We start from the raw sequence: 26,474 nt of genomic DNA, 5'->3' as shown, positions 1-26,474 counted from the left end.
TACACATACTAGGTGTTCATCACGTGCTTGGTACACATAGGAGGTTCTAGATAGGCACTTGGTACACGTACTAGGTGTTTCATATGTAAAACAGTAAGCTTCTATATACATAGTAAGTATTCAATATCTGTTTGATTCACATAGTAGGTGTTCCATATGTGCTTGATATACATACTAGGTGTTCCATATGTGTTTGGTACACATAGTAGGTGCTTGATATGTGCTTGGTATACATAGTAAGTGTTGAATATGTTTGCAATGATTGGCATTTCCATATTTCACCAGATCTAATATGGCCATTGCTTCTCAGGTGTTAGCAACCCTAAACATGAAATGCATATTAGAGTTGATGACATCTTACAGTTATAAGAGGCAGCTTTCTTCCTTTTCTTGAGGTATAACTGGTGGCATCTTGGATTCAGTGAATCCATTCAGCATGATACCTCCTCCTGCACGGGATGTTGAACTATCTGTCAGGAGTGAATTTCAGCCCAGAATGGTGTTTGCATATAAAATGTGCACACTGAACTGGATTCTGCCAAAGACAAGCTATTGAATAGTAAGCTATTCAGTCATTCAGGCCTGGAAGGTTGTTTGTTAACTTTTTCCAGGACACTGACAAGCTTTCTTCCTAGTAATGCAAATGATTCCACAGAGCTCTGAAAAGGGAACATTTGAATTTTCTTCCCTGCGTCTCTCTGATCGGGCATCTTTGTGAAATGGATTTCTCTCCAAATCCCTGGATGGCATTTGTCTGATAAACACACCTTCAAGGACAAAGTCTCGGTTAGTATTTTTTGTCTCTAAAAATATGTGGGACAAGAGGGTGATGGAAGCCAGGCTTATGAAAAAGAAGTTAATGGCTTCCAAAGGACATAGTTTCAAAGCATTTCTTTCCTTTGGATGCGCTGAAAGTGCCGCTTCCGTCGGCTCCTCTCTTGCACCCTGGCTCTGCTTTTAACCAGGCAGCGTCTCAGCTGGTACCCACCGAATCCCGAATTTAATCTTCCCAGACAGGGTAGCAATGCTGTGTGAACAAGACCAAGCGGTTAAATTATATTTACATCGCATTTCCCCACTAATATCTAGTGAAGGCCTATTTATATTCCATCAGATTTTCAACCTATTGGGTACGTAAACTTATTAAATATAAACGTCATGGAGTTGCATTTGAAAACATTTCATATTCTGCCCAGCCCTTTGAAGAAATGGTCACCGGTACCTTTGGAATACACAAACCGTCTGTGCAGGATTTTTAAATAATCTTTAGTTAAGACAGCCGGGTTGTTATGAAACACAGGTTGAAGCTCATCAGCTCGTGGGTGAAACCAAGTGACGGATCACTCTGTGCAGAGACGTTTCATTATCACGCATACCTGGGCTCGGCACTCTGAAGTTTGAGTTTGTTACTAACTCCACCCTACCTTGGTCGTCACGTCAAAACTCGAGCGAAATATTCAAATGAAACTCCTGCAGGAAGGCCCGCAGGAATAATGAACACTGAAATGATTCACTTTTGCTAGTGACTTCACTTTGATCTCTGGGGGAAGCCTTGTTTTCAGCACCCAACTAAATTTGCTCAGAACCATCTGGGTCTCTTGGAATAGAAGATACTCCAGTTGCACACATGGTGTGCCTTTGTTGGGGCTTTTTGTAACAGTTAGAAAACAATCATGGGGGTGTATTTCAGTGGTAGGCCATGTGCTTTGCACATGTAAGGCCCTGGATTCAATAGTACTGGGGATTGGGGGAAGAAAAGGAAAAGAAAGAAAATTGCTTTTTTTGGTGGTGGGGGAGGGGGGGTGTTACTGGAGATTGAACCCAGGGGCATTCTCCCTCTGAGCTATACCCCCAGCCCTTTTTAATTTTTTATTTTGAAACACTGTCTTGCTAAATTGTTGAGGCTGACCTTAAACCTGCGATCCTCATGCATCAACCCCCCCAAGAACTGGAGATTACAGGCATGCACCAGCACACCCAGCTCAGGAAACTACTTTAAGAAAATAGTAATAATAAAAGCGAGGCATGGTGGTAGTGCACACCCTATAAACCCTTCCAATATTTGGAAGGCTGAGACAGGAAAATTACAGGTCTGAGGCCAGACTCAGCAACTTAGGGAGACCCTTTTACAAAAAAATAAAAATAAAAAATAGGGCTAAGGTGTAACTTGGAGGTAGAATTTCCCTGAATTCAATCCCCAGTACCACAAATAAAAATAATCATCACATCATATAGTACTGAAGGGTAATATATTTTGCTTTGGCTGAAGGTTCACACAACCTTGTCCTGCTTCTGTGTAAGATTTCCTCTTACTCTTACTATTGGAAAAAGTAATTCTCTCATAGAATCAAGGCTTAAAAGCTAATCAGTGACTCCCGAGTTAGATTTTTGAGAGCTCTGGTTTTTTGGTTTGTTTGTTTATCAGATTTATTCCCTAACTGCCCTAAAGATTGTGACTTCTGGTATCCACATTGTAGGGGTTCGCCAGGGGGTGCTGAGGAACAGAACGTACACTGAGTAAAAATTATACTGTGCACGTGTGTAAATAGAAATGTCCTGTATAAAGGACTTGCCAATCTTTCTGTTGTCTCTTGTACCAAGCCGGGCCCCTACAGATAACGAATGTTTAGTTATGTTGGACAAATTCAAGAAGTGGTTTATTGGGCAAGACGTCCAGGAACCTTCACAGGGTTTTCTGCTGTGCGGCTGGCTGGTGTACTTGAAGAGTCCCACAGTAAACATCCCAAGGGCATCAGGACTGGGCTACGGAGATGAGTCAGACCTCTTTTCAACAGGTCCATGTTTACTCCTGTTTTCTCCATGAATTATTCTGAACAGACAAGACTGTAAAGTCTTCGGGTTTGAAGATTCTTCCCCGAGTCTTCTTTGTTCCTTTGAGATCTAGTCAATTTCTACAGCCTCTTCTCCTTTGATTTTCCTTGGGTTTGTTTTAAAAATGATACAGGATGTTCTGAATTGAATAGTCGATCAAGCCATGTATATATCTTGACAGATCCTAGATGTTTTAGTAGATAACCTTATTCCTCAGCCCCTTGTCTTAACTTCCCCGTGTGAATCTGAGATGCCCTTTATTTTATATTGAAAACGAAGGCTTAGCTCGATGGTTCATCATTTCGTTGCACAACAAACACTGCTTGAGCATCCGTTTGGCACCAAGGGTTTGCAGCCTAACAGGGAGGCGAAGGTTGCCACTCACTGCAGTCTGGCCAGGCAGGTGCTGTAGAGAATGCAAGCCAGAGGCTGAGGCCAGAAAGGGAGGCCAAATCGTGAGGCAGGGAGAAGCCAGATGAGAACACAGGAGACCCGGGCAGCCAATCAGGGGAGAGAGAATGGCCCAACACTTGAAGCAGTGACCTTAGACCTGGGGAGTCTCCTAATGGTGGGACTAAAAGTGATCCATGCAAAGTGGGGTTCCTGAGCTGGCCTCACTGTTTGGAGGAGGCTGAAATGAGGCTCCCCCACTGCTGGAAGGAGGCTAGAAGAAGCCCCAAGGATTGCTGCCTGAGCCGAGGATTAAAACTGAAATTTTGCTCTTAGAAGGTGACTTCAAAACCTAAAGGTCAGTGCAAGAAGTGGGAGAGTAAAAGGGAGAAAGAGAACAGCACCCCCCAAATACCTGCAAGCCCAGGGTTAATAAAGACAGCCAAGCCAGGTGTGGTGGCACATGCCTGTGATCCCAGTGCTTGGGAAGCTGAGACAGAAGGATCACAGGTTCAAGGAGGGCCTTTAGCAATTTATCAAGAGCCTCAGCAACTTAGCAAGACCCTGTTTCCAAATATAATAGGGCTGGGGTATATAGCTCAGAGGTAGAATGTCCCTGGCTTCAATCCCCAAAACCAAAATAAGAAATAAAGGTAGCCAAGATGATCAACAGTCAGAACATGAATCTGATGCAAGTTAAAACAATTTTTAGATAGATCTGGTTAAAGTAGTTTGTATAGGCTGAGCCAAGGGGAAAGTCAAAAAGAATGTGGCAAGAAGGTAACTGAAAGATTCGCAGGGAGATGCTGTGTAGCTGCCGCATGAATTAGGAGAGGAGGGGACAGCGATGTATGGAACCAGCTTTAATCCGGCAAAGAACCCTCCTCTCGGGGATGGGGGCCAGTCGGGAGAAAGGGACCAGTCCCAGCTGACCGGTGGAACCACCCAGGGCCTGAGCGGAAGTGCTTCTGCTTTAAGGCCGATATTTTAGCGGGGGTGGGGGGACTAAGTGTGGGAATGCGGCTTCTCTCGCAATATTGCTTGTGGAGCGTACCCTCCGCCTCCAGGGTTCCACCTCCTGCCCTGCCGCGAGATCACGTGGGAGAGGGGAGGGACCTGACTTGTCAGTGACAAGAGCTGTGGACTTGAAGAAGAACCAGTGAGAAGTTTGGAGATTTGAGTCCTTGAAATGGAAGACTTGGTAAATAAGATAAACCATAGGCTAGACACAGCTGAAGAGAGAATTAGAGAATTAGAAGATAGTATCTAGGAACACAACCCATTTTATAGCACAAAAAGAGAAAGCTTTTTGGAGGGATGGGTTTTTTGTTTTGAGTTGGTTTCCCCTCCCACTAGTGCAGGGATTAAACATAGAGCTTCACACATTTAAAAAAAAAATTTAAAAACCCATATAATCTCCCAATGAGCTACACCCAACCCCAAGAACTTTTTTTTTTTTTTTTTTTGTACTGGGACTTGAACCCAGGGGCATTCTACCTTTGAGCTACACTCCCAACCCTAATTTTTATTTAATTTTGAAGCAAGTTCTCACTAAGTTGCAGAGAGCCCCGCTAAGTAGCTGAAGTTGATCACAAACCCAAGATCCTCCTGTCTCAGCCTCCCAAGTACTAGAATTACAAGTATGCGCCACCTGGCTCTAAAATTCTTTTTTTTTTTTTTTTAGTTTAGTTTTTTGGGTTTTATTTTTGGTACTGGGGATTGAACCCAGGGGCATTCCACCTCCAAGCTACACTAAGTTGCAGAGAGCCTCATGAAGTAGCTGAGGCTGGCCATGAACCTGTGATCCAACTGTTTCAGCCTCCCAAGTACTGGGATGACAAGCATGCGCCATCATGTCCAGCTCCAAGAATTTTTTTATAGATAAATAGTTAAGGGCCTGGTGTACTTTAGTGGTAGAGCATGTGCTTAGCATGTGCAAAGTACTGGGTTCAATCCCCAGTACTGCAGATAAGAAGAAGGAATGGAAGGCAGGAAGGCTAAACAAGTTGGAGAGAATGAGAGTTAGTATATGGTTATCTCACAGTAGCAGAAAAATACGATGAATAAACTAGCAGAAAAGCTATTGCTATTTGAAACACACCGGTCAAGGTGACGCACACTTTATAATCCCAGTACTTAAGAGGCTGAGACAGGAGGATCTGGGTTCGCAGCCAGCCTCAGCTATTTAGTGAGGCCCTCTGCAACTTAGTGAGACCCTGTTTCAAAAGAATAAATAAATAATTAGGCTGTGGCTTGGAGGTGAAATGTACCTGGGTTCAATCCCTAGCACGACAAAAAAAAAAAAAAAGAAAAAAAAAGAAATAAAAATAAAAGCCACAAAATTCTAAAATTAGAAACACAAATCCTTAGGTCAAAGGATGCTTGGATGTGGCTAATGCTTACGGAGCACCTAGGTTCTGGGCCCCTTCTGTATGTTCTCCAAGTATTACCCTGTTAATGCTCAGATAACCCTGGGATCTGTACCTTTAACATGTAAGTAAACTGGAAGAGAGAATGTGATAACTTGCTTGTGGTCAGTCAGCTGGGTGGTGGGATTTAACCCCAAGCAGCCTGGCTACCTTCTAATCCCTCTTCAAATACTAAGGAGATAAACAAAAATAAATCCACAGCTGGACACATTCTAATGAAGTTCCAGAGTATCAAAGATTTTTTTTTTTTAAAGCTGCTCAAGAGATCAAATAGAAAGGAATAGTTGCTTTGATGGTATGGCCCACTCTGTTTTCCATTGCTATAACCGAATACCACAGACTAATTTATTTTTATACATATTTTTATTGAAAATAAATGGTATACATTTAAACTGTACTTGGTGCCCAACCCCACCCCCACCCCCGGTTTTCCCTTCCTCCTTCTCAACAATGGATGTCCAGGGTAACCATGCTATATTCATACTTTTACATATATTCAGATGTGGACCCTCACTAATCAAGTTCAGCCTTCCTCCTCTCCTATCTTTCCATTCAAACTTTGCTGAGATTTTCCTTCCATTATCTGGAGTCCCTCTGGTATCCCCAATGCTCCCTAGTTTGGGCATATTAGAGGAAAGATATGTCCCTTCTCTCTCTGTGCTTGGCTGATCTCACTTAACATAATGCTGTCCAGGGCTTTCTACCTTCTTGTGAATGACATGATTTTGTTCTTCTTTATAGCTGAATTGTGCTTATTTCCCATAATTTTGCAATCCATTCATCTGTTGATGGGGACCTGGGTTGGTTCCATATTTTGGCTATTACGAATTGTGCTGCTATGAACATAGGTATGCATATGTTGCTGTAGTTCTCTGATTTCAACCCCTTTGGAAAGGTACCCAGGAGTGGTAGAGCCGGATCATATGGTGGATCTATTCCCAGTTTTCTAAGGAATCTCCACACAGATCCAGACTGAGTAATTATTATTAAGATAAGGTTTGTTCGGCTCACAGTTCTGAGGCCTGGGAAGTCGGAGGTTGGCTGGTGCTTCTGGTGAGGTCCTTCTTGCAGATGGGGACACTCTGCAGAGTCCCCGGGGCACTCCAGGGCATCGCATGTCGGACTGACTGACCTAGCTTGGGTCTCTCTTAGAGAGCCTTAGTCCCACGGAATCTGGGCCCCACCCCTAAAGCCTCATTTAAACTTAATTACCTCCCCAAAAGTCGCGTCTCCAAATCCCAGGGTTGGATTAAGTTTTTAACCTTCTTCATACCTTTCATCAGAGATTTCATTTCCACACAGAGCTAAGGTGTCACATACCCGTAATCTCAGTAGTTGGGAGGCTGAAACAGGAGGGTCATGGGTTCAAAGCCAGCCTCAGCCACTTAGCAAGACTCTCAACAACTTAGCAAGTCCATGTTTAAAAAAAAAAAAAACATAGAGCCGGGCGTGGTGGCGCACGCTTGTAATCCCCGCGCTTGGGAGGCTGAGACAGGAGGATCGCGCAGGTTCGAAGCCAGCCGCGCGCGCTGGTTTAGGAGACCCTGTTTCCAAATAAAATGTAAAAATGGGTCTGGGAGTGTAGCCCGGAGGTAGAAGGGCTTCCAGGAACTCCAGTACCACCAAAAAAAAAAAAAAAAAAAACATAAAAAGGGCTAAGGTAGAACACACCAGGGTACTAGAAGCACACACACACACACACACACACACACACACAGGATTTTTTTCAACTGAGTGTCCAGGTAGGGACATTCAAGTCCTAATTTGTGGGACTTCTCATGACCATAGTGTTGACAGTGTCAGCAATGGAGAGATGAACTCTGCAAAGGGATATATTTTAGAACTGAACATAGGGGAAGGCACAGGACACACACAAAAAATGTGAGCCAATCAACTGACTTTAACCAGGCTGCAATGCTGAGAAGAAGGAGCCCGGAGGCCAATGAGAGTTTGGAGTTAGAAGATCCTGCTCTGGGAGCCAGCAGAGAATGGCTTTGGACCTCCAGGGAGGAGGAAATGGCCGAGGGCTGAGCAGACAGCAGGGTGCAAGGGCCAGACAGCCTTGGGGCTCCGGCCTGGTGGCCTCTAGCTTCCTGGAAGCAGGAGAAAGGTCACCTCCTGGGAAGGAAGAGGACTGGAGGAGGCTGATGAAGGGCAGAGATAGCCTCAGTGAGAAATGAATGAAGAGTCAGAGGCACTTGGAAGCCAGGTCCTTGGGAGGCTGAGACGGAGGATCACAGGTTCGAAGCCAGCCTTGGCCACTTAGGAAGACCCTCATCAATTTAGCCAGATGCTGTTTCAAAATAAGAAATTAAGCCAGGCGTGGTGGCGCATGCCTGTAATTCCAGTACTTGGGAGGCTGAGACAGGAGGATCGCAGGTTCCTAGCTACCTAGTGAGGCCTTCTGCAACATAGTGAGACCCTGTTTCAAATTAAGAATAAAAAATAGGGCTGGGGGTGTGGCTTGGAGGTAGAATGCCCCTGGGTTCCAGAGAAAGAGGGAGAGAGAGAGAGAGAGAGAGAATAGAAGAGAGACAGAGGAGGGAAGGATTGCTTAGCAGTCTGTTGGCAATGTGGGAAGTTTTGAAAGAATTGTGCCGCCAGCCTCTATAATCGTGTCCTTCTCCCAGCTGTCCTTGGCAGCCTGCGTGCAGAAGCACAGGAAATGGTTGCGTTGATTCGGGATTTGTTTGTAGGGTGGGTTCTGCAGGATATGGAAAATTTTAGTAAGTGGAGGTCAGAGTGAGCCGGCAGCCCCGGGGAGGCTCTTGGGGACTAGAGAGTCCGGTGCGGTGGGGGAGAAGGGGTCCTGGAACTGAGAGGAAGAGATGGAGGTTGGGGTTGGAGGAAAAGTAACCTGTTTTCAGATTTCAAAAGTGGATTAATCTCCCCCCCTCCCGGTGCGGTGGTTCATGCCTATAATCCCAGTACTTGGGAGGCTGAGACAAGAGGATCGCAGCTTTGAGGCCGGCCTTCGCAACTTGGTGAGACCCCTCAGTAACTTAGCTGGACCCTGTCTAAAAATTTAAAACAAACAACATAAAATAGGGCTGGGGGTGTAGCTCCGAGGTAGAACACCCCAGGGTTCAATACCTAGTAATACACACACACACACACACACACACACACACACACACACACACACTGGCATAATTCCAGGAAACTCAAGAACCTGGTAGAATCCCTGAGGAGAGGGGTTAGCTGAAGTGGAGCCGAGGTGGAAGGAGTTGGAGTCAGGACACCAGAATCAGAATGATGGGGACTTGAGTCGCGGTGAAGGGGACCCAAGTTGGGTCCACGGCATTCAGCAATGGCCGATCATGAGGAAGGAGGTGAGCACAGCAGCGACCATTGGGGTGTGTGGCCAGGAGGAGGCGGGTCCCCAAAATATCAATCATTCTACCAGTGACCAGGTGCGTGTGTGTATGTGTGTGTGCGTGCGTGTGTGTTACGGAAGATTGAACCCAGAGGCATTCTGCCTCTAAGCTGCGCCCAAGCCCTTTTTACTTTTATTTTTTACTTTGAAGCAGGGTCTCGCTAGGTTGCTGAGTCTCCCTGCCTGGCTGAGGCTGGCCTGAGATCCTCCCATCTCAGGTGCCGTGCCCAGCTCTCGAGAAATCTTAATGTGCTTTTAAGTTTCTCCCAAGGAGTGTGTGAAATCATTGTCTAGAAATGGGCTGATGACCCCAAATGTGCCGCTCAATACTGAGCAGAGCGCCAAGGAAGAAGTGGGCCTCCCGCTCCCCTGCGCGCCCCACCTCGGGGCTGTGCCGTTTGCTCTGTTGTCTCTGGCGCCTCTGACCAGGGCTGTGGGTGGGTTCCTCAGCTCAATCAGAGCAGCAATCACAGAATTCAATACTCCTCTGCACAGTCCCCAGCTTTCTTTCTTTCTTTTTTTTTTTTTTCTTTTTGTGGTACTGGGGATGGAACCCTTCTACCTCCGGGCTACACTCCCAGACCTATTTTATTTATTTATTTATTTATTTTAACAATTTTTTAATTGAACATAAATAGTATACATTTAAACTATATTTGGTGCCCTCTCCCCCCACCCCTGTTTTCCCTTCCCCCCTCCCACCAATGGTTGTCCAGGTTAACCATGTCATATTCATAATTTTACACATGTTCAGGTGTAGACCCTCATTAATCAAGATCAGCCTTCCTCCTCTCCTATCTTTCCATTCAAACTTTGCTGGTATTTCCCCTCCATTATCTGGAGTCCCACTGGTATCCTCTGTGTTTCCTAGTTTGGGCATATTAGAGGAAACATGTACCTTCTCCTTCTGTGCTTGGCCCCAGGTTTCAAAGTCCAAAGGCACAGCCCCTGCTACCTGGGCGACGCAGGGCCCCACCTAATGGCCCTTTTGCAAAGGACAGAGGAGCCAGCAGGCTCCCCAGCTCCCTCTGCTCTGGGAAGAGAAGGCAGAGAGGGCGGGAGCAATCCTGAGGCCCAGCACTTCTTCAAGGTTGCAGAAGCAGTATTGATGGAGCCCTGTGGATAACAGCTAGTGTGAGGATGGTAGGATTATGGGAATTACAGGAATGCTTACTGAGCACGAGCCCAGCATCTTGCTAACCTGCCTAGACTTACAATCTCGTGAAATCTTCGCAGCTATCAAGAGTCCCATCGTAAGCCGGGCGCGGTAGTGCACACCTGTAATCCCAGGACTTGGGAGGCTGAGATGGGAGGATCTCAGGTTGCAGACCAGCCTCAGAAACTTGGAGAGGCCCTGTTACAAAATAAAAAATAAAATAGGACTGGAGGAGCCGGGCATGGTGGCGCACGCTTGTCATCCCCGTGCTTGGGAGGCAGAGACAGGAGGATCGCGCAGGTTCGAAGCCAGCCTCGCGCGCTGGCTAAGGAGACCCTGTTTCCAAATAAAAATGTAAAAATAGGTCTGGGAGTGTAGCCCGGAGGTAGAAGGGCTTCCAGGAACCCCAGTACCACCAAAAAAAAAAAATAGGACTGGAAGTGTAGCTCAGAGGTAGACTGCCCCTAGGTTCAATCCCCAGTACTGCTTACACACACACACACACACACACACACACACACACACACTCACACACACACACACTCACACTGAGGCTGAGTGTGCTATACAAGATCAGAGTGAGCAAAGTTGACCTGGGACTTGGTTTATGGAGCACAAGTGTGTCTATAAGTAATATGTTCGTCGGGCGTGGTGGCGCACGCTTGTAATCTCCGCTTGGGAGGCAGAGACAGGAGGATGATGCAAGTTCGAAGCCAGCCTCAGCTGGCTTAAGGGACCCTGTTTCCAAATAAAATATAAAATAGGTCTAGGAGTGTAGCCCGGAGGTAGAAGGCCCCTGGGTTCCATCCCCAGTACCACCAAAAAAAAAAAAAAAAAAGTAATATGTTCTATAAGACCATATGTGGAATCTGCTACTTAAGTTATTAAGTCCTGGTTGAAAGTTTTAATGTTTTTAAGTGAAGCCAAGAGTGGTGGTGCACATTTGTAATCTCAATACTTGGGAGGCTGAGACAGGAAGATCACAGGTTCACAGCCGGCCTCAGCAATTTGTGAGGCCCTCCTCAAGTTAGTGAGACCGTGTTTCAAAATAAAAAATTGTTCTGGCGTGTAGCTCAGAGGTAAAAGGCCCCTGGGTTGCATCCCCAGTGGGGGGGGGGTAGTTATAGTGAGGGAAGAGAAATAAGCCCCTCCCACCTTACAGAAACAATGGCAAAAAATAAATATAAAAACAAAAACCCCTTCCAAATATCTCAAGGCAGCAGATAGCTCTGAAAGGGGTTGTGGTGGTAATAATATCTCTTATCATCTTGTTTTCAATAAGTATTTGTAAGAAGTTTCTCAGAGATCTTTTGCTTTACATAAGGTATTAATTAGCTGAAATACTCAGGAAAATGGCTTTCCAGACATGTCTTTGGGGTTTTTGTTGTTATCATTTGTTTGTTTTGGGTACCAGGGATTGAGCCCAGGGATATTCTACCTCCATAAAACAACCCCAGCCCTATTTTATTTTATTTTTTGCAGTACTGGGGATGGAACCCGGGGGCATTCTTCCTCCAAGCTACAGCCCTAGCCCTATTTTTTATCCTTTTTTATTCTTTTTTTCTTTTTTCTTTTTTTTTTTTTTTTTTTTGTGGAATCCAAGGGCTTTTCTACCTCTGGACTATGCTCCCAGACTTATTTTATATTTTATTTGGAAACAGGGTCTCACTAAGTTGCTGAGAGCCTCACTAAGTAGCTGAGGCTGGCTTAGAACCTGTGCGATCCTCCTGTCTCAACCTCCTAAGTGCGGGGATTACAAGCGTGTGCCACCACGCCCAGCAAGGGAGACCCTATTTTAAAATAAAAGTTAAAAAGATTTGGATTATAGCTTAGAGGTAAAATGCTCTTGTGTTGAATAACCCAAAGGGATGAGGAGTAAAGAGAAACGTGGCTGGAGGACAGAACAGGGTCACCTTAAGCCTGGCTCAAGTCAGATTCCCCAGGTGTAGAAGTTCTATGGTTTAGATAGAATCTGAGCATAGCCCCCAGGTTCCTGTGCTGATGTCTGCTCCCATTGTGAGGGGTTGAGAAGGTGGGGGCCCTGTCACTAGGGTGTTTAGAAGGGCAGCCTTTGGGGATGATTAGGATTAGATAAGGTCATCAGTATGGGGGCCCCATGATGGAATCCTAGTGGCCTTTTCCTGAGAAGGACCCAAACACACAAGGCACGTGTACACATGTGTGTTATTCCTATGCCTTGTCCATGCCCCTCGCCGCCTTGGGACAAGAAGTAGGCCATCGCGAGCTATGGGCTTTCAGCCTTGTGCCTCCAGAATATGAGCGAAAATAGAAAACCTTTTTTGCTAAACTTACCAGCTTCAGGTATTTTGTTATAGTAACACAACGCAGATCAAGACAGAAGGTGAGAGTGGCGTGCTGGAAACAGAGTGCTGCTAAGGTACAGAAGAGGATGTTTCTCGGGACAAGGAGCAGATTCCCAAAGAGGATCTGGGTGGGGACGCCCTGGTAGGAAGGAGAATACACAGACCCAACAGCAAAGGAAACAAGTTAAAAATAAAGCTAATGATAACCTGAAGGGCTTCGTGGCAGGACAAAGCTGGACAGAGATCTCTATTTCCAGAGCCTGAGGTCTGATTATTTTTCCCACCTCTTTGCACTCATGTGCCTGCTTAGCTGAGATCAATTGTCAAAGCGACATCTTGAAATATCCCCCCAGAGCCCAGGTCCCACAGGAAGACACACAGTGCGGTGCGGGCTTTGTCTTCAACCACTTAGGGGTTTTCCATAGTCCAGGCAAGACCCCGGGCCTGTGCGGTCTGCCAACTGGCAGCCATGAGCCGAGCTGGGCTCGGATCTCCTTCCCAACTCCGGAGAAGAGCTCCGCCAGATTCACTGTGAATTTCCCCGGTTTTACGTCTTCATCCCGAGAACCTTCCGACCTTTTCTTAATGAAGATTTTAGCTGGGGGAAATTACATTAGCAGCTCATGTACTTCTGCCAATCCTCTAAATTATGTTAGCTGTAAGGAAAGGCAGTAAGTAAGTCCTTGTGTCTGTTGTGAGCTGTTCCGGGGAATCATAATGGACAATGAAATAATAATGAATGGACAGGAAGACCGCCCTGCAAACCAAGTTGGAGCTGGGCACAGTGGCGCGCGCCTGTGATCCCGCGCTTGGGCGCTGAGCCAGAAGGAGCGCAGGTTGGAAGTCGGCCTCGGCAGCTTAGTGAGACCCTGTTTCAAAATATAAAAAATAGAAAGGGCTGGGATTGTAGCTCAGAGATAGAACTCCCTGGATTCAGTACACACACACACACTGAGGTTATTAAACTGGTACCAGTCAGTGAAGGACCTCCCACATGGTTATCAAGAACGGCAGTAAGAGCTGAGTGTGGTGGCGCACGCTTGTAATCCCAGCATTTGGGAGGCTGAGACAGGAGGATAGCAGTTTGAGGACAGCCTCAGCCACTACTTAGGTCCTTTGCAAGAGACCCTATTTTAAAATAATAATAAAAAATAGAGCTGAGGGTGTAGCTTGGAGGTAGAATGCTCCTGGGTTCCATCCCCAGTACAAGAAAGAAAGAAAGAAAGAAAGAAAGAAAGAAAGAAAGAAAGAAAGAAAGAAAGAAAGAGAAAAAGAAAGAAAGAGAAAAAGAGAAAGGAAAAAAATGCAATAAATTTGGGAGGTGCTCACAGAACTCCTGCTAGGTACCAGCATCAAAGAATAATAACCTGCTGGGCGTGGTGGCGCACGCTTGTAATCCCCGCGCTTGGGAGGCGGAGACAGGAGGATCGCGCAGGTTTGAAGCCAGCCACACTGGCTTAAGAGACCCTGTTTCCAAATAAAAAAGTATAAAAATAGGTCTGGGAGTGTAGCCCAGAGGTAGAAAGGTTTTCAGGAACCCAGTACCACCAAAATAAATAAATAAATAAAATACCTAATCCTTATCAAGCATAACAACACATAAAGAGAGGGTTCAGCTTACAGCTGAGGGCGTTGCTGTTGAGAGTTTTCCAATAAATCATCTGAGGCCACAGGCCACACAATTAATAACTGATAAAACCAGCGTCCCCCAGTCTGGTGATTTTGTGTCCTGTCCATCTCAACCTACCCAGGAGCAGACCTTGTAGTTGGAGTGGACCTCTGGGTGAGTGCTCAGGGATGGAGACTTTCTGCCCTAAACTGACTTGCTGAATTAATTGAGCAGAGAGGTCATGGGTGGTGGTAGATGGAGTTACTCATGAGTTTACTTTGAAAAGTCTCCAGAGGCTGGGGACCGTGGCTCAGTGGTAGATCACTTATCTAGCATGCACAAGGCCCTGGGTTCAATCTCCAGTGCTGACAAAAAAAAAAAATATATATATATATATATATAAGTCTTCAGTATGTAAACAAGTCTTACCTAAATCATAAAGGATGGGGTTGAGCCAGATGCGGTGGCACAGGTCTGTAATCCCAGTACTTGGGAGGCTGAGACAGGAGGTTTGCAGGTTCAAAGCTAGCCTTAGGCCCTCAGCAACTTAGTGAGACCCTGTTTCCAAATAAATAAAATCAGGCTAAGGGTATAGCTCAGAGGTAGAATGCCTCTGGGTTCAATCCCCAGTACCAAAAATTAAATAAGTAAATAAATAAGATGGAATTGAGTGAAATGAGAGAGAATAGTAAAAGGAGAAATATTTTATCAGGACTTAGGGCAAAACAGCCCTTCCCCACACACCCACTGCGGGTGTCCTTGTCGTTGACACTTAGCGACCCTTTTTACTTTTATTTTCTTGCAATGCGGTGGTCAAACCCAGGGCCTGGTGCATGCCAGGCAAGCATTCTAGTGAGCTAGACCTCCGCTCTCCAGTGACCCAGGCTTGGTGGCGCATGCCTGTAATCCCAGTACTTGGGAGGCTGAGACCGGAGGATCGATGCCACCCTCAGCAATTTAATAAGACTCTTAGCAACCTAGCAAGACGCTGTTTCAAAACAAAATTTAAAAAGGGCTAGGGGAGCCAGACATGGTGGCGCACGCTTGTAATCCCAGCATTCAGGAGGCTGAGACAAGGAGAATCGTGGTTCACAGCCAGCCTCAGCTACTTAGTGAGGCCCTTTGCAACTCAGAGAGACCCTGTTTCAAAATAAAGAATAAAAAATAGGGCTGGAGGTGTAGCTCAGAGGTAGAATGTCCCTGGGTTCCATCCCCAGTATAAAAAAAGGGGGGGGGGGTTTCTGGAGGTGTAGCTCAGAGATAGAATGCCTCTGGGTTCGATCCCCAACGCCACAAATAAACACACACAAACACACACACACACACACACACACACACCAGCTTAGTAGAAGTTTACAAATGCATGCTAGAGACCCCTGGCCTTGAATGACCCCTGGCTGACCAGGCATAGGGCTCAGGCCCTTTGCCTGAAAGACTGTGTCTCCATCTCAGAAACCTTTTTGAAGCTGAGCTTCTTAATGGAACTGCTGCCACCACCTGCTATCAGCAACCATGATATTAAACCGGCTCTGTGCCAACAGCGATGGCGCAGAGCCAGCAAGGAGAGATTAGCATCACAAGTTAGATTTGAGGTTTTAGGCTCCGGGCCAGAAGAAAAAAACTCCCCCATTTCATTAAAAAATAATAATAAAAAGGGAGAGAGAGAGAGAGAGAGAGAGAGAGAGAGAGAGAGAGAGAAATGGTGCAAAAGAATTCTTGCTTAGTAGCCCTCGTCCAGACTGTTCTCCATGGATATCCAGATTAACTATGGAAACAGACCACTGCCAGTATGAAAAGGCATTGCTTGACCTTAAAATGGTCTCTTGGGTAACCGTTCCAAGCTGCCCTACTGAGTTGTCCTTGGTTGGCTCCAAGCACAGGGAGTGTAATAATCAGCAAGCACGTCCCACTTGGAATTAAAACGTCAGAAAATCAAAACTTTGGGTTGCCACCTTCCTGGGTCATGCCTCCAGGAGGGAGAAAGGCACAGTGGTTGGAAGCTTGTGGCACTGCCCCCTAGCGGCCGAGCGTCGTGCCAGCACCCAGTAAGACCTGTTCATGAAGGCACTTTTCTAACAGGGTGTAGCCTTCTGAGACTTCAAGAAAGGGCGCTATGCCCAGGAGCTGTATCGTGCAGCAGAGCCAAGGTGACATTTTCCAAGTGAGCTTCAGGACTGCCCCCGGAACTCTCCTCGGTCCCCATTCAGGACTGCCCAAAGCTTAACCACTGCACTTGGGCAGGACTTCTCTGTTGCCAGCAGCTCTCAGAGACTGGACAATGTGCCCTCTGACCCAGCTTGCCCTAAGCCAGCACAAGGTGCCTTCCGCCTCCTTTTTTTTTTTTTTTAAATATATGTGTATGTGTGTGGTTCTGGGGATTGAATCCAAGGGCATGCTACTTCTGAGCTACACCCCTAGCTCTTTTTTTTTATTATTATTTTTTTAAATTTGAAACAGGATCTCACTAAGTTGCTGAACGTCTTACCAAGTTGCCGAGGTTGGCCTCAAACCGGCAGTCCCATCTCATGACCAGAATTAGCAGACGTGTCCTACGACGCCTGGCTTCTGCCCTTCCCTTAAACTTTCAAATATTCTGAGAAATTTGCACAAACAATCCTGTGAGCCTAAATTCGCCGGTTGTTAACATTTTTCTCCGTTCACTTTGTCTCCTTTTTCTCCATAAATATTTACATTATTTCCCCCCAGAACCCTTGGAGGATAATTTACAGACCTCAAGTCCCTTCACCCTTGCCGACATCAGGGCGCGTGTGCCAAGAACACGGGCTTCCCCTCGCGGAGCCACAGTGCGGTGATCGCGTCCTGCGAGTTCAGCATCCACACGACACCACCGCCTGGCGCGGAGGCGTGTTTACGTTTCGCAAATTGTCCCAGTGTGTTTTGATAGCAAACAGTCCAGGGCTTCCTGATTCGTCCCCGTTCCAAGACGTGTGCACGCGCTGCATTTCCCTATCACTTTCTGGTGTCTCCTCGGACCCGGCTTTCACAACCCTGACATTCTGAAAACCACGGGCAGTTCTGTGGCCGGCCCTCACCCTTCGAAGTCTTCCTCACGCTGATCTCGTTATCAAATCCCCGGTGCCCATCTGCAGCGGGGATTCTGCGCTAGGGAAGATATTGAATCTTTGCAGACTTGCCAAATGTCTTGCCCCAGTGTGGGTGGGCTCTCTGTGCTTGCTTATTTATTTATTTATTCATTTATTTATTTATTCATTTATTGTACTGAGGACTGAGCCCAAGAGCACTCTACCTCTGAGCTATACCCTCTGCCTGATTTTATTTGGAAACAGGGGCTCACTGAGTTGCAGAAGGTCTTGCTAAGTTGTTGAGTCTGACGGTGAGCCCTCCATCCTCCTGTCTTGGCCTCTCAAGTCCTTGGGATGCCGTGTGTGCGCCACCAGGCCCGGCTGTTTTCTGGACTTTGAGAGGACTCTGGCTCTTTTAGTTTTCCACGCTGCGTTCATCCCGGGCCTGGTCTCGGAAGCTGGTGCGAAGGGTCGGTGTCGGCCAGGGCTCAAGCGCCCTGTCCTTCTAAGCCCTTGGCCCACAGTGCCAAGTCACCCTAAGGGAGAGCAGGGTTCGACTGTGGAGGCCCAGCCTGGCCTCTCACTCCTGCAGAGTGCAGGTGAAGCCTTCCCGGAGTCATTCGGAGCAGACACGGACCTGGCTGGATTACAGACACCAGGCCAAATTCCCCAGCTCCGGCTTGCCTTCTGTAGTTAGCTTGCTTGGAAGGTTTGACCTCTGAAACAGAACATCCATCCCATTTCTCCACTGCATCTGTCATGGTCCTAGCCAAAGCCCTGATCTCGTTCCTAGAACAATCTGTCACTGAACCCCTCTCCCACACAGCTTCTGAGGGCTTAGTGGTTCATGTAGACACCGAACAGGACCGTTTTCACAGGAGCTTCTGCTGCCAGAACAGAATTCCAGAACCTGACACCCAAAACCCTCAGGGGTCTGGCTACTGCTTCCCCTGTACTTTCTCTATTCAGTTTCCTAGCTTCAAATATCTTCCTGAAATATCAATGTTTCTAGAATCGTCAGCATTGGCATTACCTGGGTCTGTTGGAATCTCAGCACCACCCCAGATGCACTGACTCAGAACCTGCAAGCAAGAGCCCCCGGGTGATCCGCGCACACATCAAACACAACGTACCGAGCACTGGAAGGACGTGTTCTAGGCAAGGAACTCAGGCACCCTCAGGCTCTGTGGTCCTCGGGATTGGAACATGATTCTCCAACTAGTCTCTGATTCAATAGATTGGGCCCCTAAAGCTCCATTTGAAGTTGTTCTCCCTCATTTTTAGAAATAAATGGGCTTTATCTGAATTTCACTTTTTTCTTTCATGATTTTCCCCCTAAACTTTGGCATCTGCCACAACATTTGTGGCTCACAAGATGTCGCCTGCCAGTAGACAGCAAAATGAATGAATTACCAGCAACCATATGCTAACGTGAAGACTCCAGGTTCATAGTATTTAACAATTCCATCCACCAAAGGCAAAAACCAACAAACACGTAAGCGTTATGCTCTGCGTCCGTATGAGTTACTAAAAGGATGCGGGTGCACAGGTGAACAGGACCATGGAAGGCATGCTCCCCGGGGCCACCTAGGCTGGTAGTTACTGGGGCACTAATGACCCCTCAGCAATGACCCTCCTCTTCCTGGAACCCTCAGGACACTAGTTGCACAGATTTGCAGAATTCAGCAAAACCAAAGGTTTTAGCCATTGCCTGCCTGGCAAATTTATTTTGTCTTCCATGTCCAGACAGTTATTCTAACCAGTATAACCAAGTTGTTTGATTTTTTATTTTTTGTTCATTTGAGGTTGTTTTTGTTTTTTCTTTGTTTTTTGTTTTTGTTTTTGTTACTGGGCTTGAACCCAGGGGTATTCTAACACCCCCAGCCCTATTTTATTTTTAAACAGGGTCTCCCTAAGTGACTGAGGGCCTCTCTAAGGCTGACCTGGAACCTCCGATCCTCCTGTCTCCGCCTCCTGTCTCAGCTAACAGGCATGCATCACCACGCCTGGCTAAGACATTTACTTTGGATGCCCCAGGTTGAAGGATGAATGGCTTTTATTTTATTTTATTTTTTTAAATCAAACTGTTTATTGTTGCCTTTTGCCATTTGGTAGCATTTTACACACAGGCTTCGATCTTCAGAATACCCTGGATTCAGTAGAAAAGCCTTTTAAATGAAGTTTTGTACAATAGAAACTTCTCAGCAGTCAAAATTTAGACTGTAAAAAAATACACGCAAAACATACTTTTCTGAAAACACTTAACTTTGAAGAAAGCACCGAACTACACAAATGCAGAATTAAATAGCATTTCAACTCCACCAAAAGTAGTCATCATAAAAGGTGGATAAGTCACCTAACTTCACTAGGCACCATTCACTTTTTAAACAGGAGACAATAAAAAATATTGTCCACAAACAATATCCCCGCTCTATGGCAGGTTTCAGAAGGTCTTCAACTTCATGCTTTAATAGCGACGAGGTGAGTAGGATCGAGATCTAGAACGTGACCTGTATCCTCCACGACTCTAGTAAGGAGAAGGTGATGCCTTCTGTAAATCTGATCCCTGTCCTGAGCAGCTCTCCATCCACCACCTCCTCCACCTCCTCCTCTATATGATCTGCTATAGTAGTCCAGATCATCATAGCCTCGATCATAGCCTCTGTCCTAGTAATCCCGACGGCGTGAACTGCCGTAGGTAGGCCTCCCCATGTACATTCCTGGTGTAGGAGTATGTGGTCTTTCTGTTATAATCGACTCTATTTCTACGTCCATCAAGCTCCATTCCATTGGCACGTTCTTTAGCTTCCTTGGCATCATCTACATTTTCAAAATACACAAAGGCAAATCCTCTTGAACGCCTAGATTGCTGGTCATAGACAATAGACACATCGGCAATGGGGCCATATTTAGAGAATACTTCTCTTAGATCTCTTTCTGTGGCATATAAGCTCAACCCAAACACTCCAAGACAACAGTTGGGGTCAGGATTTGCCCGATTGCCAACATGACGCCTTCGAGTAGACATCGGAGAATGACTGTGGCTGTGTCGTCTGCGATAGTCTCAACTGTAAGACCTGCCACGGGAACGTCTATGGGAGCGGGATCGAGATCGCGACCTTGTATAATGCCTTCGAGAGCTTCTTCTGGATCTAGACCTAGATTCAGATCTGGACCTGGACTTTGATCTGGAACACCTGCAATCTTCCTTGGAGCGAGACCTTGCAGGGGTATGCCTTGCAGATTTCCCCGATCCGTGAGCACTTCCACTTCTGGAAGCAGAACGGGATTCTTAGCATAGTGCTTTCTGATTCCAGATTACTTCTTATCTTAACTTCATTTTTATTTCTTTTCTTCATTCTTCCGTTTCAAATTCTGACATCTTTCATCTTCCCCACTTCACACAAATTGCTCTCAATATTCTACAAGTGGGACTTCTGGTCTGATAATTAGCATGCATTCTCTGTTTTATTTTTTCACATTTCAGCTTCACTTACTCCTGAGCTTCAAATACTCATTTATAAAACTTGTCAAATGACGACTTCCGCATTTTCCTTCTTCAACATTAACCCGCTCGCCGTAGTTCTGCTCGCCGCTGTCGCTCATTACTCCGGGCTGACGTCGCTGCTCGCCAGGCTTCAATCGAAGCTGCCAACCTCTCGCGCCTTCTGTAGAGAGGCTCCTCCGCAGCCACAGGACCGCGCTCCGGAGCCGCTCAGAGCCGACACGCTCCTCTCCACAGCCACACCGGCTCTAACGCTTGATGCATGGCTTTTAAAACAAAAAACACAACGGGCCTTTTCCAGCTTACTACCTTGGCCTTACTTAACAGGTTGGAGTTGGAACTGTGGTTCAGCCCCGTGGCAGAGCACATGCTTAGCACGTGCCAGGCCCTGGGTTTAATTGTGTAAAATGAACAGAACTTGGTGCCTGACCAGGTGGGAGAGTGAGAAAGAAATGGGAGCACAGGATGAGGCCCAGGTTTGTACTTTGGGTGATTAAAGGACCAGGGGAGAAAGAGGCTTAGACCTTAGAGCCAAGAGCTTGAAGGGATGACAAATGTAGATTTGAGTAGGTTGAACCAGAGATGGGTAGAGTCACTTGACATCAACAAATCTGAACTTCAGGAAAGCGTCTGAGGCATCTGAGAGATTTATTAGGCCATTAGCGATCAAAGATTAACATTTTATTACAGGTGTTCACTAGAGCACTATTAATAACACAGGAGAAAGAAAAAAGGAAAGTTCTTAAACGGCGAGAAGATTGGTTCATTGAGGTTAGAGCCATATAGTGCAATGCAGTTCAGACCTTAAGAATGAGTGCTGGGCTTGCGGGTGATTTTCCCCTGTAACGATACCGCCATCTAACAGTGGCGGGCGCTTGTCAAGGCCAGGTCAAAAGAGAGTGGGCTTTACCTGCCGGATGTCACTGAGTCCCCAGACTGCCCCGTGTGGGAGGACCAGACTCGCTCTCTGGAGCGACCAGAAACGAAAGGTGCATTTGTCCTCCAAAGGGTGCCCGGCTCCCCTGGCAACACAACAGAGCCCATCTCAAAGACAGGTCCACGGACTGTGGCCTCCACCCTGCCTTCATGCTACAATTTTCTTACTATATTTTCCAACATAAAGAAGTATGGTGATTATAGTAGGAAAAGAAAAGAACAAAAAGGTATTTCTTTTCCTTTTTTTCCTGTGTGTGTGTGTGTGTGTGTGTGTGTGTGTGTGTGTGTGTGTGTGTGTGTTGAACCCAGGGGCATTCTTCCTGTGAATCACAACCCCAGCCCTATTTTATTTTTTATTTTGAAACAGGGTCTTGCTAAGTTGCTGAAGCTGGTCTCAAATCTGTGCAATCCTCCTGTCTCAGCCTCCCAAGTACTGGGATTACAGACGTGCACCACCACACTGATTATAAAAATTGTTATTTAAAAGTGACTTCTATGATGCATACATGTGATCCCCATACTTGGGAGGCTGAGGCAGGAGGATCACAGGTTTGAGGCCAGCCTCAGCATCTTAGCAAGACCCTGTTTCAATAAAAGGAGGAGAGGCTAGGACTGGGGGGGGGGGGGTAGCTTGGAGGTAGAATGCTCTTGGGCTCAATCTGTAGTACCAAAATAAATAAATATATAAAAATTTTAAAAATAAATAAGCGTGGTGGCACACATTTGTAATCCCAGCATTCGGGAAGATGAGGCTGGAGGATCACGGTTCGCGGACAGCCTCAGCTACTTAGTGAGGCCCTCCACAACTTAGTGAGACCCTGTTTCAAAATAAAGAATAAAAAATAGGGCAGGGGGTATAGCACGGAGGTCAAATACCCCTGGGTTCCATCCCAACCAGAAAAAAAAAAAAAAAAAATAGGGCTGGAGGTGTAGCTCAGAGGTAGAATGCCCCTGGGTTCCATCCCTAGTTGCAATAAATAAATAAATAAATAAATAAATAAATAAGACATCAGAGGTAGCCCAAAGTGGATTCACAAGAGTGGATTTGAGAGCTCTGGTCCGTTGAGGCAGGGAAAAAGTGGTTGGGTCCTTCCCAAGAGGGGAAAAAGAGAATTAACAGGTTGTAGCAGGGAACTGGGGCCTCACCCGATCACAGGCTTGGGAAGCCCTGAAAGTCGGTCCTCTCCGCCTGCCGGCTGGAGTCTATCTTCCCCAGGCCTGGGAAGCTCCTTCTCGAGCTTTCCACAGCTGCCTGGGCTGGGGAAGCGGCCGTGGTGCTCACCCCGAGGCCTCTGTGGCTCCCGACTTTGCCTCCAGAGGTCTGTACAACCCGTCCACACAGAAGGGAAAACCAAACCAAACCCGACCTACCAGGAAAATGTCCCTCGGTTATTTTTTTCAGACAGGAGACACAATCTTGTGGTTCTTCCGTGGTTTGAAGCTGGTGTCTTTTGTGTTTTTTTTGCCCAGAGAGGCTGGCCTGGAAGGAGGCGCAGGACCTCAGGGAGCTTGTGTGGTGAACAAGAGAAGGGAACGCTTTGGCCTCCGCAGGCCAAGCTCCAGGCCCCGGCGCCTCTGGGCAACACAAGCCACTGTCCCTGTCTCCGCCTGCCATTTTGCCCTAAGGAACTCTACCCCTTAGGGCAAAGGATTCATTGCTTAGGTTCCAACAAGTTTAGGGAAGGAGAAGGTCAAAGGAGGCAGACACCAAACAGGGACGGAGGCCAGCCCACGTGGACCTGGGAACACTTCCAGGTTCCATATTGATTTGTCCGCCTTAGAGAAGACCAGCAGTTCTGGTTCCCAGGGACCACCCTGTGAATTCAAATAAGAACTGGGAGAAATTAGGACTATTTTCAGCACGGTTTTAGAGACTTATTTTTGGAGGCATTATTGATCCTGCTGCGGGGCCGCCGCGCAGGCTCTGGTGCCAAGCCCAGGCCGACTCTGGGGAGGTTTGGGCCGGATCTCCTGAGACAGTCCAGGCCCAAAGGAAGAATGTTCGTGGAGGCAGCTCTGCCCCAAAACGAGACCCAGCGTCTGAAAGGGGCCTTGTTACGGCGGCCCTGGGAACCGACACTGAGAAGCGTTTTTGTGCCTTAAAAAGCCTTTTGAGTAAAGGAATAGTCACAGCGCCCTGACCCGGCGGGACTGCTTTAATGTACTTCCCTGTTCTTCTCCTAATTAGCGGCCATGACCCAGAGTGCCTGATTAGAGGATTGTTTTCCCAAACAGAACCTTCTTCTCATCGTTCACTATGTCACCTTGATGACTCTCTGAAACCTTTTTTATTTTCTTGCCTTTAATCGCACCCCAGTGAGCCCGGGATCACTGCTGCACCCTGTGTGGGCCTTGGGGTCACCACATGGAAAAGCTGTGGGTCCTCCCGCCTGTGGGCTGGGGCTCTTTTTAGCCTGGAATAGAAGCGTCCCTCCCCTCAAGGGAATCATGCTGGGAGCTCACTGGGCCACCGCACGCCGGGTCCTCTCTCACCCCCAGTCTCCGCCTCGCCACATAGCCCTGCATCCTGCATCCTGCGCTCTTTTTTCCCTTGTCCCCTTCTCCCCAGGTGCGTTTCCAGAAGGCTTTTGATTTTACACTTCACCCCCAAGCCAGGCCATGAGTTATTCCTGCCCTTCGTCGTCGGGCTTCTGTCCAGCCTTTGGAATTTTCTATGACCTTTGGGGTGGGTGGAAAAAGGAAAAGATATCGCATCTTCTGTTGGCCGGTCTGAACACCACATTCATCTGTTCTTTAAGAGTTTTCTTTCTATTTATTTATTTATTTTGGTACTGGGGATTAAGCCTAGGAGTGTTCTATCGCCAAGCCACACCCCCAACCCTATTTTAGTTTTCTTTTCTACCTCCAAGCTATACCCCCAGCCCTATCTTTTATTCTTTATTTTGATAGTGTCTCACTAAGTTGTGCACAGCTTCACTAAATAGCTGAGGCTGACCACCTACCTGAAATCCTCCTGTCTAAGCCTCCCAAGTACTGGGATTACAAGCGTGTGCCACCACACCTGGCTCTTTCCTTTTTATTTTGAAACAGGGTCTCCTTAAGTAGCTGAGGGGCTCACTAAGTAGCTGCGGCTGGCTGTGAACCTGCAATCCTCCTGTCTCAGCCTTCCAGGTACTGGGATTGCAGGTGATGTCTCTTTTCCCAGTTCTCTAACCCTTTCATCTGCCTACACACGCTTAACAATAGAGAACAAAATGCCAACTTCCCTTCCTTGATGGACATTCAGGACAGTGAGGCCTCTGGGAAGGCCAGCCTCTCTGACTCCAGAGACAGGAGAGATCCATCTTGACCTGAAGAATGAAGAAAGTTTCTTCATGAAAGGAAGGTTGTATTCGTTCCCTAAGAGGCCATAACAAATCACACCGACCAGAAGCTCAAAATAATAGGAAAGTAGCCAGGCACGATGGTGCATGCCTGTAATTACAGTACTTGGGAGACTGAGGCAGGAGGATCACAGGTTCAAGGCCAGAATGGGGGTAACTCAGTAAGATTTTTTTTTTCTTGCAGTACTGGTGATGGAACCCTGGGGTATTCTACCTCTGAGCCACACCCTCCAGCCCTCTTTTTTTATTCTTTATTTTGAAACAGGTCTCACTTGAGTTGCAAAGGGCCTCACTAAATAGCTGCTATTGTCCACGAACCACAATCCTTCTGTCTCCGCCTCCTGAATGCTGGGATTACAAGCGTGTGCCACCATGCTTGGCTCATGTTTCAAAATTTTAAAAATGAAACAAACATGGCTGGGGGTGTAGCTCAGTGATAAACTGTCCCTGGGTTCAATCCTCACTAGCACAAATAATAATCATGAAAAATAAAAATGAAAAATTAAATAGGGCTGGGGCTATATCTAAGGTAGAACAACTCTGGGTTTAACCCTCAGTACCATACACACACACACACACACACACACACACACACACACAATTATGATTCTATGTACTCTCCGACCCCCTCAAAAATAATCAATAAAACCTGGGTGTGGTGACGCACGCTTGTAATCCCTGCACTTGGGAGGCTGAGACAGGAGGATCACACAGGTTCAAAGCCAGCCTCAGCTACTTAGTGAGGCTCTCAGCAACTTAGTGAGACCCTGTTTCCAAATAAAGTATAAAACTAGATCTGGGAGCATAGCCAGGAGGTAGAAAAGCCCCTGGGTTCCATCCCCAGTACCACTAAATAAATAAATAAATAGCTAAGATCACATCTAGTTCCTTAGAAACTTTTTTCAAAAGGAAACAGAAGGAAAAGAAACCTCCAGAGGACCTGCCTTCTGTGTGGTCCCATCCAGGCGGGTTCCCACTGAGCGATCTGGGGTCCAGTGCCCCATTCTGAGTGCTCCGACTGAAAATGACCACTACCCTTCTTTCCCCCAGGCCCCTAGCTTGCAAGCCTTCTTGGCAGAAGGCCTTTTTCAGAGTTAAATGAGTTTAAACTGACGTGGAGAAACATCGTTAAGTGACTTTGATGAGAATCAGGCCAGCCCCCTTCCCTGGCACCATGAATACCCTCAATTTTTAAAACTGTTCCCTCGGGGTGACTCAAGATGTGGGAGCCTTCACTCTTGCTTCCTGGCCTCTGGGGACCACCAGTAGCATCCTCACTGCGCTACCAGCGCCCTCTGGGCGAGCCTGGCCAGCCCCGGTGCACGGGGAGCCTGCAGACCAGGCCGAGGGTGCCACCCTACCACAGCCACTCAGGGCCGTCTCTGCCGCATCCCACAACCAGGGCCCAGTCTTCCTCCGCCGGCACTGCCTCCCCTCCAGCCTCTTCTAGCTCAGCCCTCCCAGGTACAGGTAGCGGCTGTGCCCGTCCTCCACCCCGCTGACCCACCTAGGTTCCGCACTGCCCAGCT

General features: G+C 47.0%; 1 protein-coding gene and 1 pseudogene across 2 annotated transcripts in view; one reads left to right on the top strand and one right to left on the bottom strand.

Moving 5' to 3' along the window:
• PITPNC1 (phosphatidylinositol transfer protein cytoplasmic 1) overlaps nt 1–26,474 on the top strand; it is a gene marked incomplete at both ends in the record, with an annotated part of 311,327 nt that overhangs the window by 215,803 nt on the left and 69,050 nt on the right. The gene's annotated exons all lie outside the window — the stretch shown is intronic.
• On the bottom strand, nt 19,628–20,766 carry LOC308274650 (transformer-2 protein homolog beta-like; annotated as a pseudogene). Its single transcript has 2 exons — nt 20,731–20,766; nt 19,628–20,452 (listed from the first exon to the last, which is right to left on the bottom strand). The product of its transcript is annotated as a transformer-2 protein homolog beta-like (transcript).

The sequence above is a fragment of the Muscardinus avellanarius genome (genome assembly GCF_963383645.1).
Source record: "Muscardinus avellanarius genome assembly, chromosome: 16".
NCBI lineage: Eukaryota > Metazoa > Chordata > Mammalia > Rodentia > Gliridae > Muscardinus > Muscardinus avellanarius.
The sequence above is the reverse complement of the archived record's forward strand: the minus strand, read 5'-3'. Positions and strand labels throughout refer to the sequence as shown.